At 40.6% G+C, this 15,061-nt stretch overlaps 1 long non-coding RNA gene, 17 other non-coding genes and 1 pseudogene across 18 annotated transcripts; all 19 read right to left on the minus strand.

Moving 5' to 3' along the window:
- Window positions 1–3,998: 3,998 nt before the first annotated feature.
- LOC120966328 (uncharacterized) lies at window positions 3,999–13,752 on the minus strand. Its single transcript, XR_005759797.3, has 2 exons — window positions 5,984–13,752; window positions 3,999–5,269 (listed from the first exon to the last, which is right to left on the minus strand). It is a non-coding gene; the product is annotated as an uncharacterized lncRNA (long non-coding RNA).
- LOC120972968 (small nucleolar RNA Z103) lies at window positions 4,472–4,566 on the minus strand. Its single transcript, XR_005767100.1, has one exon. It is a non-coding gene; the product is annotated as a small nucleolar RNA Z103 (small nucleolar RNA).
- Window positions 4,629–4,723, minus strand: LOC120972969 (small nucleolar RNA Z103). The gene has a single exon (XR_005767101.1). It is a non-coding gene; the product is annotated as a small nucleolar RNA Z103 (small nucleolar RNA).
- Window positions 4,834–4,932, minus strand: LOC120972965 (small nucleolar RNA Z103). Its single transcript, XR_005767097.1, has one exon. It is a non-coding gene; the product is annotated as a small nucleolar RNA Z103 (small nucleolar RNA).
- On the minus strand, window positions 5,939–6,032 carry LOC120973051 (small nucleolar RNA R44/J54/Z268 family). Its single transcript, XR_005767174.1, has one exon. It is a non-coding gene; the product is annotated as a small nucleolar RNA R44/J54/Z268 family (small nucleolar RNA).
- LOC120973075 (small nucleolar RNA snoR77) lies at window positions 6,422–6,559 on the minus strand. Its single transcript, XR_005767197.1, has one exon. It is a non-coding gene; the product is annotated as a small nucleolar RNA snoR77 (small nucleolar RNA).
- On the minus strand, window positions 7,810–7,905 carry LOC120972974 (small nucleolar RNA Z159/U59). Its single transcript, XR_005767106.1, has one exon. It is a non-coding gene; the product is annotated as a small nucleolar RNA Z159/U59 (small nucleolar RNA).
- Window positions 8,373–8,461, minus strand: LOC120972940 (small nucleolar RNA SNORD29). Its single transcript, XR_005767073.1, has one exon. It is a non-coding gene; the product is annotated as a small nucleolar RNA SNORD29 (small nucleolar RNA).
- LOC120973112 (small nucleolar RNA snoR137) lies at window positions 8,872–9,017 on the minus strand. The gene has a single exon (XR_005767230.1). It is a non-coding gene; the product is annotated as a small nucleolar RNA snoR137 (small nucleolar RNA).
- Window positions 9,076–9,171, minus strand: LOC120972971 (small nucleolar RNA Z159/U59). The gene has a single exon (XR_005767103.1). It is a non-coding gene; the product is annotated as a small nucleolar RNA Z159/U59 (small nucleolar RNA).
- LOC120973048 (small nucleolar RNA R44/J54/Z268 family) lies at window positions 9,739–9,832 on the minus strand. The gene has a single exon (XR_005767171.1). It is a non-coding gene; the product is annotated as a small nucleolar RNA R44/J54/Z268 family (small nucleolar RNA).
- Window positions 9,918–10,052, minus strand: LOC120973081 (small nucleolar RNA snoR77). The gene has a single exon (XR_005767202.1). It is a non-coding gene; the product is annotated as a small nucleolar RNA snoR77 (small nucleolar RNA).
- Window positions 10,104–10,239, minus strand: LOC120973077 (small nucleolar RNA snoR77). The gene has a single exon (XR_005767199.1). It is a non-coding gene; the product is annotated as a small nucleolar RNA snoR77 (small nucleolar RNA).
- Window positions 11,057–11,142, minus strand: LOC120972975 (small nucleolar RNA Z159/U59; annotated as a pseudogene).
- LOC120973114 (small nucleolar RNA snoR137) lies at window positions 11,388–11,533 on the minus strand. Its single transcript, XR_005767232.1, has one exon. It is a non-coding gene; the product is annotated as a small nucleolar RNA snoR137 (small nucleolar RNA).
- Window positions 11,626–11,721, minus strand: LOC120972973 (small nucleolar RNA Z159/U59). The gene has a single exon (XR_005767105.1). It is a non-coding gene; the product is annotated as a small nucleolar RNA Z159/U59 (small nucleolar RNA).
- Window positions 12,320–12,413, minus strand: LOC120973049 (small nucleolar RNA R44/J54/Z268 family). Its single transcript, XR_005767172.1, has one exon. It is a non-coding gene; the product is annotated as a small nucleolar RNA R44/J54/Z268 family (small nucleolar RNA).
- On the minus strand, window positions 12,499–12,634 carry LOC120973080 (small nucleolar RNA snoR77). Its single transcript, XR_005767201.1, has one exon. It is a non-coding gene; the product is annotated as a small nucleolar RNA snoR77 (small nucleolar RNA).
- LOC120973078 (small nucleolar RNA snoR77) lies at window positions 12,686–12,821 on the minus strand. Its single transcript, XR_005767200.1, has one exon. It is a non-coding gene; the product is annotated as a small nucleolar RNA snoR77 (small nucleolar RNA).
- Window positions 13,753–15,061: the final 1,309 nt, after the last annotated feature.

Here is a 15,061-nt window from a genome sequence, read left to right on the forward strand (position 1 = left end):
TTGGGGATCTATGTGGGGTACAAATCGCCGTCGATTATCAAGTACCTGGAACCCCTGACTGGGGATCTGTTCACAGCCCGTCACGCTGATTGCATATTTAATGAGGAACATTTTCCGGCATTAGGGGGAGATTTCAAGTACCAGAAAGAATGCCCGAAAATTGATTGGAATGCTCATGCCATTTCATCCTCTGATCCACGTACCCAAGAGACCGAACTTCAAGTTCAGAAGATCATTAATTTGCAACATCTTGCAAATAATCTGCCAGATTCATTTACTGATTTGAAAGGTGTTACAAAATCCTTAAACCTGGCCAGAAACGCGCCAGAAAGAGTGGAGGTACCAATAAAAACCACTCAACTCCCTATTCCTAAAAAGAGGGGGAGTAGTACGGCCTCTGACCCGGAGCATGCTTATAGCAAGCAGCAAAGGAAATCAAGGAGAAAAACCTCAGAGTCAGTAATTGCAGGTCAACTCAACATTGACAAACACCTGATGGGTAGTATACACCCAGTGGAAGGGCAACCTCCACAACCCAGTTCCAGTATGCACAAACTGACTGGGACATCGGAACACCCAGACTCGATCGTATTGGGAAATCACGAAGAGTCACTAGGGGTGCAGGAAATTTCCATCAACTATGTTGATTCTGGAGAATCATTTGACCGTAAGACTACGACTGTCGACATATATTTTGCTGAAAAGATTGCAGATACCCTTCTCACTGATCATGATCCAAGGTCTATCATTGAGTGCCAAAAGCGCTCCGACTGGCCTAAATGGAAGGATGCAATCCAAGCAGAAATTGCCTCGCTTAACAAAAGAAAGGTATTCACTGAAGCAATACCTACACCTCCTAGTGTTTTCCCTGTGGGATTCAAATGGGTTTTTCTCCGGAAACGGAATGAGAACAATGAGGTGGTGAGATATAAAGCAAGGCTCGTAGCACAAGGTTTCATGCAAAAACCCGGCATTGATTTCACTGAAACATATTCTCCAGTAATGAGTGCAACCACTTTCCGATATCTTATATCCTTGGCAGTGCAAAATCGTCTATCTATGCAGTTGATGGACGTCGTGACCGCATACCTTTACAGGTCACTAGATTCGGACATATATATGAAGGTTCCTGATGGAATCTCTGTCCCGAATAAAAATGCAGAACGCAACATGTATTGTGTAAAGCTGAATAAGTCATTATATGGCTTAAGACAGTCGGGACGGATGTGGTACAACCGACTCAGTGAGTTCCTTCTTCAAAAAGGTTACTCCAATAGTGCTGATTGCCCATGTGTTTTCATCAAGAAGTCCTCTACAGGATTTTGCAACATTTCTGTGTATGTTGACGATCTCAACATCATCGGCAGCACACCAGACATTGATGAAGCACGCAATCACCTAAAGATGGAATTTGAGATGAAGGATTTGGGTAAAACCAAATTTTGCTTAGGTATTCAACTTGAGCATCTTCCCTCAGGAATCATGGTACACCAATCTGCCTGCCTATATCCAGAAAATATTGGAGAAATTCAATATGGACAAGTCCTATCCACCTAAAACTCCCATGGTGGTTCGATCTCTAGACATAGAGAAAGATCCGTTCAGAGGTGTTGGGACCTGAAGTTCCATACCTTAGTGCTGTTGGAGCGCTTATGTATCTTGCAAATTGCACAAGACCTGATATTGCATTTGCAGTGAATCTACTTGCTAGACATAGCGCAGCTCCCACCAAACGTCATTGGTCTGGAGTGAAGAATATCTTTCGATATCTCCAAGGCACAAAGGATCTTGGCCTATTTTTCCAGTTCCAGAAAAATCAGGACTCTGATATGATTGGATATGCAGATGCCGGTTATCTGTCTGATCCCCATAATGCCAGATCTCAGACCGGCTTTGTGTTCCTACATGATGGCACTCCTATATCATGGAAGTCTTCGAAACAGACTCTGGTGGCAACATCTACCAATCATTCTGAAATAATTTCATTATTTGAAGCAACATGCGAATGTGTATGGCTTCGCAGAATGATAACCAACATACAACAGTCATGTGGAATGGGTTCGATAAAATCACCTACCATTATCTATGAAGATAATGCGGCCTGTGTTGCGCAGATGCAAACAGGATACATCAAGAGTAATATCACCAAGCATATTTCTCCTAAATGGTTTTTCCCCCATAATCTTCAGAAAAGCAGGGAAATAAGCATTCTGCAAGTCAAATCATGCGACAACCTTGCTGATTTATTTACCAAGTCTCTACCAAATTCTACATTCCAGAAATGTGTTCATGGAATTGGTATGCGAAGACTTAGGGACTTGCAGGTGTCAGGGGGAGTCTCTTCTTGAGATATCCTCATTTTAATGACATCACATTATGCTATCTTTCTTTGTGAGTATATGTTTAAGGATCTCATCAAAGATTTTATGAAGAACTTTTGAAGGAGAATCTTTTGAGATGATAGAGCTTCCCGAACAATCGTGAAGATGATCTACATGGTCAAGCGTAGATTAGGGGGAGTGTTAAAACTAATTCTATAATTAGGGGAAAATCTCCCCTTGCCCAAACTGTCGTTTCCGCAACCGACGCCTCCCTTCGATCTCCTGGAACCGACGCCCCCTCGAGGGATCGTCGTGTCTCTTCGGGACATATAAAAGGGGGCCTGTAACCATCGATCAATGGATTCGATCATTCTGATTCAAAACAAGATAGCAAAGAGGGCAGTTCAGAAAGCAAAGAGGATAGTTCAGAAACCAAGGTTGAAGGTGACACGGAGGCGTTCATCGACCTTAGGCCGCTGACGATGGAAGATCTAAGGCAGGCCAAGAATCAGGTGAGTTGCTTGCTGCCCTTGCCTGCATTGCATCTTTGTGTTCGTAGAACTGCATGAGCAAATCACTGAACCGTCATCTGACGATTGCAGGTTGCCGCGAGCTTCGCTGCTGAGGGTGCCGTCATGAACGAGCTGAAGCAGTGGAACAACCTCGAGGAAGAAGCAGCAGCTGACATACTTCTTGTAGAACAGCTGGTGAACGTTTTGGTCATGTCGTTACACCTTGGGATAGAAGTTATGGAGCACAGCATGAGCTTGTTGGCGTACACTTTGTGTTTTGGTGAGATGGAGAATGATGAGCAGAGAGCAGAGAGCTGATTTTGAGGACATGTACTTTTGAATGATGAGCATGTCCTCAAAATCTTTTGACGAAGGAGAAAGCCCATAAAAGACGTTGAATACAAGGAGTTTTCCATTTCATTGTTTTAAACAAAGTTAATAGAGCTACTGTGAATCTGGCGCAATCATTGAATGATGTAAAATTTCTTTTGCGCCAATTATCTCCTGAAGAAAGAACGGTTGGAAGAGATGGTAAGTAGGTTACTTACGAATGTCTTGCTTCTAAAGCATTTTAGTATTTACTGAAGTGTGATGACTCTGAATTGCTGCTAAGCCAATCATGAACAAATACCTATGTACTAGTTTGATGCCACAGGAAAGAAGAGAGAAGGCGAAACAGAAAACCATCACGGCAGTTGAGGATTCAGACAAGACAGAACAAGAAATGAGTTCAGATAGCAAAGAGGCAATCAGAGAAGGTGAATTAGAATAGCAAAGAGGGCAACCGCAGGACAAGAATCAAGTGCATGTTTGTGTCTAAAGGAAGATAATTAACCATTTTCCGATGATTGCAGGTCGCAGCAAGCTTAAGAGGGCTAAGTCATGAATAAAAGCTGAGCAGTGGATCAAAGAAGCAGCAGCAGCAGCAGCAGCTCATGTGGAGCAGAGCATGGCCTTGAGACGGTGGCATTGGATTATTTACAATCCTTGGGGACAAGTATTGTAGATGCCCATTGTATATTGTAGTTATTCATGGTTTGTTAGTCCCGTGATCATTTGCTCAGCCCATCTACTATGTGCAACTACTTCATTCTTGGTAAAAATTCAGATGTCTAAGTTACTAAAACTACTCGTAGCAAAGCTACAATCATATGGTATGGAGTGCTGGTTAAAACATGTGCAAGTGCATAGAAGAAAACAAACATTATATTTTGTATTCCTCAAAGAAAACCTCAGGAATATCTTGTTTTAGCATCACCACAGCCCATCATAAAACAGAACCCAAAAACTGGAACTAATTTACAAACCGATGACAACTATTATGCATGCACAACCTTTTAATACACAAGGACAATAACTATCAAGGCAGAGAACGCGCCATGCCTGGCCGATGACGAGCCGATTAATATATACCCATCCGGAGGGAGTACTGTTTCCTCGGTTCAGGGTCTCATTAAGAAATTGGATTTCTAACAGCATCCAAGACAGTCCAATAGAAATAATTTAATAACAGTAGTAGAACAGTTCAACCAACTCTAAACCAAAATTATAACAGAAATGTTATTGCCAAAAGCATAAACCCTAATTGCCAAAAGAAGCAAAGAAAATGCACAAAGAGGACAAAGGAAGCAGAAATTAATGGATCAGATTTCTGGCTTGGAATCCCGGTGGGATTACAGTTGCGCACAGTATAATCATAGTCGATCATTTGGGGAAAGGATCCTCACTTCCATTCAGTTTCTCATTAGTGAAAATAAACGAAATAAAAAAAACAGGGTGGCAAAGATAACCAAAGATGGATCAGATTTCTGGCTAGGAATCCCGGTGAGATTATAGTTGCGCACAGTATAAACATGGTCGATCATTTGGGGAAAGGATCCTCACTTCCATTCAATTTACAAATCCGAACAGAAAAATAAAGGTAAAATACAAAAAGAGAGAAAAGGAAGGTAAAATACATACAGAGAAAACAAAGGTAAAATACCAAATTGTTGGGCGAGATGGATCAGATTTCTGGCTTGGAATCCTCTGAAAAAGGATTACATTTGCGCACAGTATAATCATAGTCGATAAGCTGGGGAAAGGATCCTCACTTCCATCTAAATCGAGAACGCAACCTCGGAATAGAAACTAAAAGAAATGAAACACCACCAGAATTGATTTTTTACTGAACAAAACATCAAGAAATCAAAATTATGTCTTGTCCACCAAATGAATGCAGGAACAAACAACAAAATCACAAATAAAAAATAAAATCTATGTGCACATTGTCTAATGCTACAAAATGTGCCAGAAGACAGGTAACAGGGTGCAGTTTGATAAAGCGTCATGCTGTTTAATGCAGGCCGGTGCTTCCATTCATCTATGCTTTCCTCTACAGGATGACCAAGCTGTTAATTCTTCCAGTTGTGAAGCAGAGCCTCCCCCTCAGCTCATCTGAAGAGCAAAGGATTTACTCATTCAGTTGTTAGAAAGGCAAGAATGGTAGTTATTGATGGTTTGTAATGAACAATTATAAATATATGAAAATAAATAAATAGCTGTGCCACTATGATGTGTTTGCTTTCAATTCTTCAGTCAGTTAAAGATTGTGTTCATTTCGAGTCAGTTTAAGATGATGAGGTTGTTTTTGAGTCAAAACGCCTGATCATGTTCAGTCAAATGTCCTGTTTATAAGGCCTTGTGTGATTCATAGTATTTTTACATGATTTTTATAGTTGCAAGCTCTTGGAAAGATGTGCGAAAAATTCCTATGCTTCCATCAAACAGACACTTGGATCAATTCGTTTGTTTTGCTTCCATAGGATTCAAATGGGCAAGGTATGGCAATCCGCTATCTTTCCTATTCCTATGAATAAAAGTAGCCTTGAGTCAGCTAAAGATCATGTTCACTGTTTTTCCGATACAAAATATCTGATCATACTCATGTGTTGTTAAGCTTCAGTTGCCAATGGTGTAACAATGTCGTGACCATGATCTGCTTCAAGTATTCACATCCAAGATCCGAATAGCCAAAAGTTAACAAACGGGAAAGAGATCTGGATTTTGAAGAAAAATGAAAAAAGAATAGACATAAAAACAGATCAATTTATCTTGGAGAAATCAGAAACATCAGAGAGATTCCCATTATAGACGTAGTCTGTCATTAACCTGAAATTCAGGGTTCTGATGTCCCTGTCTTGTTCTCATCATTTGCTTCGGTTGATCCCCAAACAAGAAATTTACTGCCAGCAAAGCAAAGAAAGAGGAAACTAGAGAAACCAAATCATGTGGTTCATTAATTCCACAAAAAATGTCAAAATACAATATCAAATTGGGTATATGAAACATACTGATAATAATGTTCTCAAGACTACTCGACTAGCTTCACCGAGGGAAGCCGGAGCCTCCCCCTCAGCTAATCAGATAAAAGGGCTGCCTGAATCATCGCTCGTTCCATCCAAGTTTTCTAGGTGGATCTTCACAAACGAAGATGCAAAATAAGCAGCAAAATTGTGATCCATTTCACGTACTGAACTGACCAAGCACTGATTGATATGTTGAAAACGTCAAACAAAAGAATATCAAATTGAATTGAAACAGATAGATAATGTTCTTAAGACTACTAGACAAGCTTCAGAGAGGGAAGCCAGAGCCTCCCCCTCAGCTAATCTGAAGAGCAGAAGATTCACTCTCCGAGCAATGCAACACCTCCATTGCCATTGTAATCAGACAAAAGGGCTGCCTGAATCGTCGCTCGTTCTAGGTCAATCTTCACAGAAGAAGATGCAAAAGAACCAGCAAAATTTTGATTCATTTCACATACTGAACTGACCAAGCACTGATTGATATGTCGAAAACATCAAACAAAAGAATATCAAATTGAATTGAAACAGATAGATAATGTTCTTAAGACTACTAGACAAGCTTCAGAGAGGAAGCCAGAGCCTGCCCCTCGGCTAATCTGAGGCCCTGTTTGGTTCGGCTGTGGATTTCTAAAAGCAGCTGTGAAAAATCTGCTGTGGAAAAACAGTTGTGGAAAATCTGATGTGAAAAAGATGTAGGTCATTTGGCAAACCAGCTGATACAGCTTTTTCAGATTTTGGCCCGCAGCGAAATCAGATTTTGGAAAGCACGTCATGGGCTGCTTCCGCTTTTGGTTCAGATTTTCGCAGTGGATTTCTGGAATCGGATTCTGCTGGGTTCGCCCTTTGGTTCACATTCTGCTGCGCGGCAGCGGAATCCGTCGATAAAAGCTGAACCAAACAGGGCCTGAAGAGCAGAAGATTCAATCTCTGAGCAACAATACACCTCCATTCCACTGAAATCAGACAAAGGGGCTGCCTGAATCATAGCTCGTTCCATAAATTACATGCTTTTAAGACTGAAAAAACATAATACAGGAGATATTTTGTTTGACCAAACTTAAATCAAGATGATTGATGAACATTCACACGGGCAGGGCTGTCCATCCATAGGTCCCTCAGGTAGGCAACTAAAATACAAAGGAAACCAAATTTCTAAGAAACAGGTAGATCATCCTTAAGAGACTGTAAAAGAAACCAAATTGTGTTCGAAACAGATAGAAAATGTTCTTAAGACTACTAGATGAGCGTCAGTGAGGGAAGCAAAGCCTCCCCTCAGCTAATCTGAAGATCAGAATATTTTAGATTTGACCACTGGCATTCGACTGATAGTTTTAGATTTGGTTGTTTGCAGAAACTGACTTATTTGTATATTATTTTTTATGTGATGTTATTTCTAAGTTTCCAGGAAACGTATCATGTCCTGGTTTTTCTAGCAGTTTCCGAACTCTGTTTTATTGGTTAGTAGTTTAAAAAAATACTGTATACATCGGGGCATTTTTCCAGATGTGAAGGAGCGTATGCCAAGAAAAAATAAAGCAAAAAAAGTACAACAAGAAAGAAAATCATTTCGATTTGCAACACTACGATTAAAAATATAGAATTTTAACAAAAACTGTTTTTACATACAGTTTTTCCTCAGTTCAGGTCTCCAAATCGCTTCCGCACCGAGCCATGAGACAGCGTGTCAGAAGAATGAAAGTATTTAGTTTGATCATCATCAGACAGCTTTAAGCATTAGATCCAGTACAAAACAAAAACAAAAAATCAATCTTGCTATATGCTTAATGTTGTAGCTCTGTAGGCACCATGCAGTGATTTCTTTCGCATATTGATCTGACCAAACAATGATAAACCAAAAGAATATCAAATTAAGCAACACAACACCTCCATTGCCATTGTAATCGGACAAAGAGGGTGCCTGCATCATTTGCTCGTCCAGTTATTTCAACTGAGAATGTTAGAAAATGGAGACAAGGATTATGTTGTATCATCACTGCAGCAGTAACAGTCTAGCTGTGTTTATTTTCCAAAAAACTAGCCTTCATGTACCGAACTGTACTGAAGAAATTGTAAGAAAAGGGTCCGCCCACACGTGTGGCATACTAGACATCCGCCCACACACCGTGTGTGACGTGAGCACGTGAGCAGGAGGCAGCCCACACGGGCTCTGTGTAGGGTAAGAAAAATGTGAGTGGGCTCAGATACAAAAGAGAAGTTCATATCACGACTGCCCACAAAGGGAGGTCTCATAATGAGCTGGGTAATAGTATCATCATTGCACAAATAATCAAGACCTCATGCCACGACTAGTACAGTGGTCACTCAAGGGTTTTCTCAACAAAGATGTGTAAGTTGTTTGGTCACTCAAAGATCAAGTACAGTGGACTCGGCTAAAATCATGTAAACTGCTTTGTCAATCATGTAAATTCGTTTGATTTGGCAATGATGATCTGTGGTAGGCATAATGAGGTTGAAACATAGGTGTTCTTCCGAACTGAGCTATGAGATAGCGCATCAGAACTTTAGAAGACAAGTATTTAGTTTGATCGTCACCGAACAAAACTGACTGAGCTTCCTGCAAGTTCAATCCTCCGAAGCACATGCAATGCTGGCTTTCTTCCACCAAATTAACAAGCTGCAGAATCAGGAGCTAAAATCTCAAAAAATAAAAATATGCACTATGTATGTTAGAAATGTGCCAGAAGACAGGTAACATGACGCGGTTTAATAGAGCATCATGCTGTTTAATGCTGGCCGGTGTTTCCGTTCATCTATGCTTCCCTCTACAGGATGACCAAACTGTTATCAACAGGCCATCCTTCCAGTTGTGAAGCAACAAACACAAAAACATGTTTTCCATCGCAAACTACAAGTAAAAAAACATGGAAAAAATGCATTTCCTCAGTTCAGGTCTCCAAATTGCTTCCACAACGCGCCATGAGATAGCACATCAGAAGAACGAAAGTATTTAGTTTGATCATCATCGGACAGCTTTAAGCATTAGATCCAGTACAAGAAAAAAATATCAAAAAGAAGTTGTCCCCAGAACATTTGCACAGATGTAGCAACAGACTAAGCTTCAGTTGCAAATGATGTAAACAGATGGCGTCTTTGAATCAATCTTCTCTGTATGCTAATGTTGAAGCTCTGTAGGCACCGTGCAGTGATTTGTTTCACATACTGAACTAACCAAAATATTGAACTGACCAAAATATTGAACTGACCAAAATATAAAATTTAGCAACACAACACCTCCATTGCCATTGTAGGGCCATCAGGAAGCCTTTGGGTTAGTAGACCAGGGTCAGCATGTTCATTGTTTTTTGGATAAAAAATGTCTGTTCATATTCATGAAAATGTTATTAAGCTTCAGTTGCCAATTGTGTACCTTCTTAATACATCGTTGGATCAATCTAGCGTATGCACAACAATGTTGATGAGGCCAACCATGAGCTGGGCATTGCCATCCAAGATCTGAATTGCAAGAGAAAGAGAACCATATTTCAGAGAAAATAATTGAAAAGGAGAGAAACAGATCAATTTAACTTAGGGAAATCGAAAACATCAGAGAGATTCCCATTATAGACTTAGTCTGTCATAACCCTGAAATTCAGGGTTCTGATGTCCCTGTCTTGTTATCATCATTTGTTTTCATGGATCACCAACCAAGAATTGAACTACCATTTCACAAACAAAAAAATCAAAATCAAATTGGGTATGAGAAATATACTGATAATAATGTTCTTAAGACTACTAGACCAGCTTCAGGGAGGGAAGCAGAGCCTCCCCCTCAGCTAATCTGAAGAGCAAAAGGTTTACTCTCCGAGCAACGCAACACCTCCAATGCCACTGTAACGGTAAAGAGGCTGCCTGAATCATCGCTCGTCACAAAACTAAATTTGGTATACAAAGGACAATTAGTTGATGTTCTTAAGACTACTAGACAAGCTTCAAGGAGGGAAGCAGAGCCACCCCCTCAGCTAATCTGAAGAGCAGAAGATTTACTCTCCGAGCAACGCAACACCACCATTGCCATTGATTGGGACAAAGAGGCTGCCTGAATCATCGCTCGTTGGGTCTATTTTATAAGACAGAAATTTAGGAGCAAAAATTCGTTGGATTATACATAAATTGAATGTCAGCAAACGTTTCCATCTCACAAAAAAAGAGTTTCAAGCAAGATGATTGAAGAACAATTTGCTATATAATGTCCGAAGGCAAACTTGGTAGACACAGCACGGGAAGGGCTGTCCATCCATAGGTCCCTCGGATGAAAAACAGAAGGTTGGATACTAGTATGATAAAAGATGTATCCATGGCAACAGATGTGACAGAACCAGAGATATCACACATCCACAAAATCCACGGCATCTCATCACTGTGCGAAGATTAAAAATTTGTTAGAGAGGACTCAACGAGGGAGATTCAACACCTCTCTGCTGGGATCTTCGCCAAAAGAAACCAAATTGTGTATGAAACAGATAGAAAACGTTCTTAAGGCTACTAGACAAACGTTAAGGAAAGCCACCCCCTCAGCTAATCTAAAGATCGGAAGATTTTAGATTCAACCACTGGCGTTTGACTTATTCGTAATATTTTTTATTATGTGATGTAAGTTTCCTGGAAGCATGTATGATGTCGGTCTTTCTGACTCCGTTTTATTAATGGGTTAATTAGTATAATGTGTGCAGTTAAAAAAACTGTTTGCCACCCGCAAAAAAAAAAACTGTTTATGTCAGGGTATTTTTACAGATGTGAAGGAGCACATGCCAAGACAGCAATACTGCAAAAAGAGTATAACAAAAAATAATCATTTCCATTTGCAACACTACACTAAAAATATGAAATTTTAACCAAAACTGTTTTTACATAGTGGTACCTCAGTTCAGGTCTCCAAATTGCTTCCGCACCACGCCATGAGATTGCGCATCAGAAGAACTATTAGTTTGATCATCACAAGACAAAACTGATTGATTGCTTGAAAAAAGTGATGTTTAAACAGATTCCTACTACCCATGCACCCGACTTCCACCTAATGCATCAATTTGATGACACAGGATTTGCATTTACAAAATAAAATAATTGCTGCTGCAATAACAGTCCACCGATTGCTCCACGGCAATATCTCCACCGAAGCACGTGTAATGATTTCTTTTGCCAGATTAACAAGCTACAAAGTCAGGAACTAAAATATCAAGAAATAAAAAAAATGTGCCAGAAGACAGGTAACACAACACGGTTTGATAGAGCGCAGTGCTGTTTAATGCTGGCTGGTGTTTCCGTTCATCTATGCTCCCCTCTACAGGATGACCAAACTGTTATCAACATGTCATCCTTCCAGTTGTGAAGCAACAAACACAAAACATTTTTTCATCACAGACTAAGAAAACATGGAAAAAAAATAGCAAAATTGGCAATTATTGGGTAAGAACTATATAATCAAGCATTTCCTCAGCTCAGGTCTCCAAATTGCTTCCGCACAGCGCCACAAAATGGCACATCAGAAGAACGAAAGTATAAGTTTGATCATCATCAGGCAGCTTTAAGGATTATATCCAGTAAAAATAAATAAAAATATCTCAAAAAATTGTCCCTCAACATTTGCATTGATGTATAGATTGGTATTTTTCACACAAGGCTGAAACTTAAAATTCAATAACACAAGGTTGCCTGAATAATCCCTCATTACACAAGTGTTTGTCAAGCTTCAGTTGCAAAAAAACAAATGCCATTTTTGTTTAATCTTAGATTTATTCTTAATGTTGTAGGAACCGTTGAACTGACACTCCGAGTCCTGGTAAACGAATATGATCAGTCAAATATAGGTTCATAAGGGCTCCATTTATTCATAGTATACGTAAATGATTTTCTTCCATCATTTGTTTTGCTTCCATACGATTCAGAAAGGGCCGTCTGGAAGCCTTGGGTTAGTTAAAGATGTTCATTGTTCCTGTATAGCTTCAGTTGCCAATTGTGTGAACAGTCATTGGTTCTACGTAGCTGTACTCGCAATGTTTGATGAGGCCAAACCTAAGCCGAGCATTGTCATCCAAGATCTAAATTGCGAACGAGAAAGAAAACCATATTCCAAAGAATGATTGAGAAAAAGAAAACCAGATCAATATCACTTGGAAACCGAAAAACATCAGAGAGATTCCCATTATAGACGTAGTCTGTCATAACCCTGAAATTCAGGGTTCTGATGTCCCTGTCTTGCTATCATCATTTGTTTTCATGGATCACCAACCAAGAATTGAACTACCATTTCACAAACAAAAATGTCAAAATCAAATTGGGTATGAGAAATATACTGATAATAATGTTCTTAAGACTACTAGACCAGCTTCAGGGAGGGAAGCCGTAGCCGCCCCCTCAGCTAATCTGAAGAGCAAAAGGTTTACTCTCCGAGCAACGCAACACCTCCAATGCCACTGTAATGGTAAAGAGGCTGCCTGAATCATCGCTCGTCACAGAACTATACTTGTTATACAAAGGACGATTAGTTGATGTTCTTAAGACTACTAGACAAGCTTCAAGGAGGGAAGCAGAGCCACCCCCTCAGCTAATCTGAAGAGCAGAAGATTTACTCTCCGAGCAACGCAACACCACCATTGCCATTGATTGGGACAAAGAGGCTGCCTGAATCATCGCTCGTTGGGTCTATTTTATAAGACAGAAATTTAGGAGCAAAAATTCGTTGGATTATACATAAATTGAATGTCAGCAAACGTTTCCATCTCACAAAAAAAGAGTTTCAAGCAAGATGATTGAAGAACAATTTGCTATATAATGTCCGAAGGCAAACTTGGTAGACACAGCACTGGAAGGGCTGTCCATCCATAGGTCCCTCGGATGAAAAACAGAAGGTTGGATACTAGTATGATAAAAGATGTATCCATGGCAACAGATGTGACAGAACCAGGAAAATCACACATCCACAAAATCCACGGCGTCGTCACTGTGCGAAGATTAAAAATTTGTTAGAGAGGACTCAACGAGGGAGATTCAACACCTCTCTGCTGGGATCTTCGCCGAAAGAAACCGAAACTTATGTACGAAGCTAACACGAATAGATCTTGGATCGAAAGAAAAGAAAACTGAATCTGAACAAAGAATGGGCTGTCTGGCTGGACGGATGCTCGGTAACCCTAAACCTATGAACATCACGCCGGCGCCATTGAAGACGGCGGATCAATAGGAACTGCTCTTCATGGCATAAATACCAGGAACGAACTCGTGGCATCAATACGAGGAACGAACAAGAAAATAAGAAGTGGCGAACGAAAATAAGCTAGCACGGATAGATCTTTGGATCGAGAGAAAAGAAAAGTAAATCAAAAACAAGAATGGGAGATCTGGCTGGGTGGATGCTCGGTGAATACGAACCAGTAGTAAAGGTGAGCATCACGCCGCCGCCATTGAAGACGGCGGATCAATAGAAACTAGCTCTTCATCGCATCAACAATACCAGGAACGAACAAGAAAAAAAAGAAAACAATGGCTAATGAAGGAGCACGGGCGGCGGCTGCGGGGTTGGGATTAGGGTTCGTTCACCGGATCGTATAAATAGAGGAGGAGGACGAGGAGGGGTTCGTGGATACGATGGGCCGGGGAGGAGTGCTCGGCCTGTTCAAGGGCAGGCCACACACGTAGCGAGCCCATCCGCAGGCCACACACAAGAGAATCACAGCCGGGAGGAAGAAAGGGCCAACATTGGGCTATGCCAAGTGGCGCCCTCTGGTTGGCTTTGATGGAAATGGTTTTTTTTTTTTGCCTTTTCCTTTTTTTAATTTTTTCAGATGGAGGAGGTGAGGGTTCTCTTTTTTGAGATGGAGGAGAGGATCCGCTTATTATTGTTAGATGGAAACGAGTGCACAACCTACCACGTGGCACTTGATGATTGTCTGAGTGAGGTTCGTTCTTTTTTAAGATGGAGGTGAGGATTTTTTTTCTTTTTTTTCAGATGGAAGTGAGAACCCACAAGTATGCAAATTCAGCACTATGACAAAATATCGGTCATAAGCTCAAATGAAAAAAAAATCTTAGAATAACATACTTCAAGTATGGACCTATGTTATCATAATTAAACAAAACATATCGATGTTCTTGCAACCATGACTTGTGATCTAAGGTCATTGTATGCTTTTAGAGCCAAAAAGCGACCCTTGTTGATAAAAATGTCATAGCATATACATTGGGCTAGTGGGTCATCATTTCTGCATTTTTCTATTCAATCTAGTCTCACATCCTTGTAAATAACAGGAGTAGAATGTAAGGGACTCATCAAATAGATAGCCATCTGCAATTGACCCGGCAGGATGGCTCTTGGTACGAACAAACCCCTTTAGCTTCGTATTGTTCATATATAGTATATACATAACATATATCGGATTATTTTGGAAACAAGGAAGAAACCATGTGATACCAAGAAAATAGGTTTAGGGATGACCTTTTCTATCGGGTACATGTTGTTGTACTTTATTGGCCCTCCTAGCCTCACCTGGGTTGGAAGATGAACCATAAGATCAAAAAATGATGGCAGAAATATGGCCTCAAGAGTGCACAACGTCTCAGCCTTTTCTCCTCTAGCTTCTCCATATCACTTGATGGCATGAGAATATATTTTCTTGAAAAACCTACCGACACGAACCAATGCAACGCCGACTTCCTTTGGCAATGTGTTCCGGACAGCTAGCGGAAGCAATTTCTGCAAAAGAATATGGTTGTCGTCGCTCTTCACCCCAATGTTCTTGCGGGCGAAGAAGCCCATGGTGGCGCTAGGTTTGTCGCCGACGGGGGAGTAAGAAGGTGGCTAAATGGGGACAGGAGGCTGGAAGTGGATGAGCCCCCCCCCCTCCCGCGCACGCTTGGATTAAAAAAA

This window comes from Aegilops tauschii, chromosome 1 (assembly GCF_002575655.3).
Source record: "Aegilops tauschii subsp. strangulata cultivar AL8/78 chromosome 1, Aet v6.0, whole genome shotgun sequence".
Taxonomy (NCBI): domain Eukaryota; kingdom Viridiplantae; phylum Streptophyta; class Magnoliopsida; order Poales; family Poaceae; genus Aegilops; species Aegilops tauschii.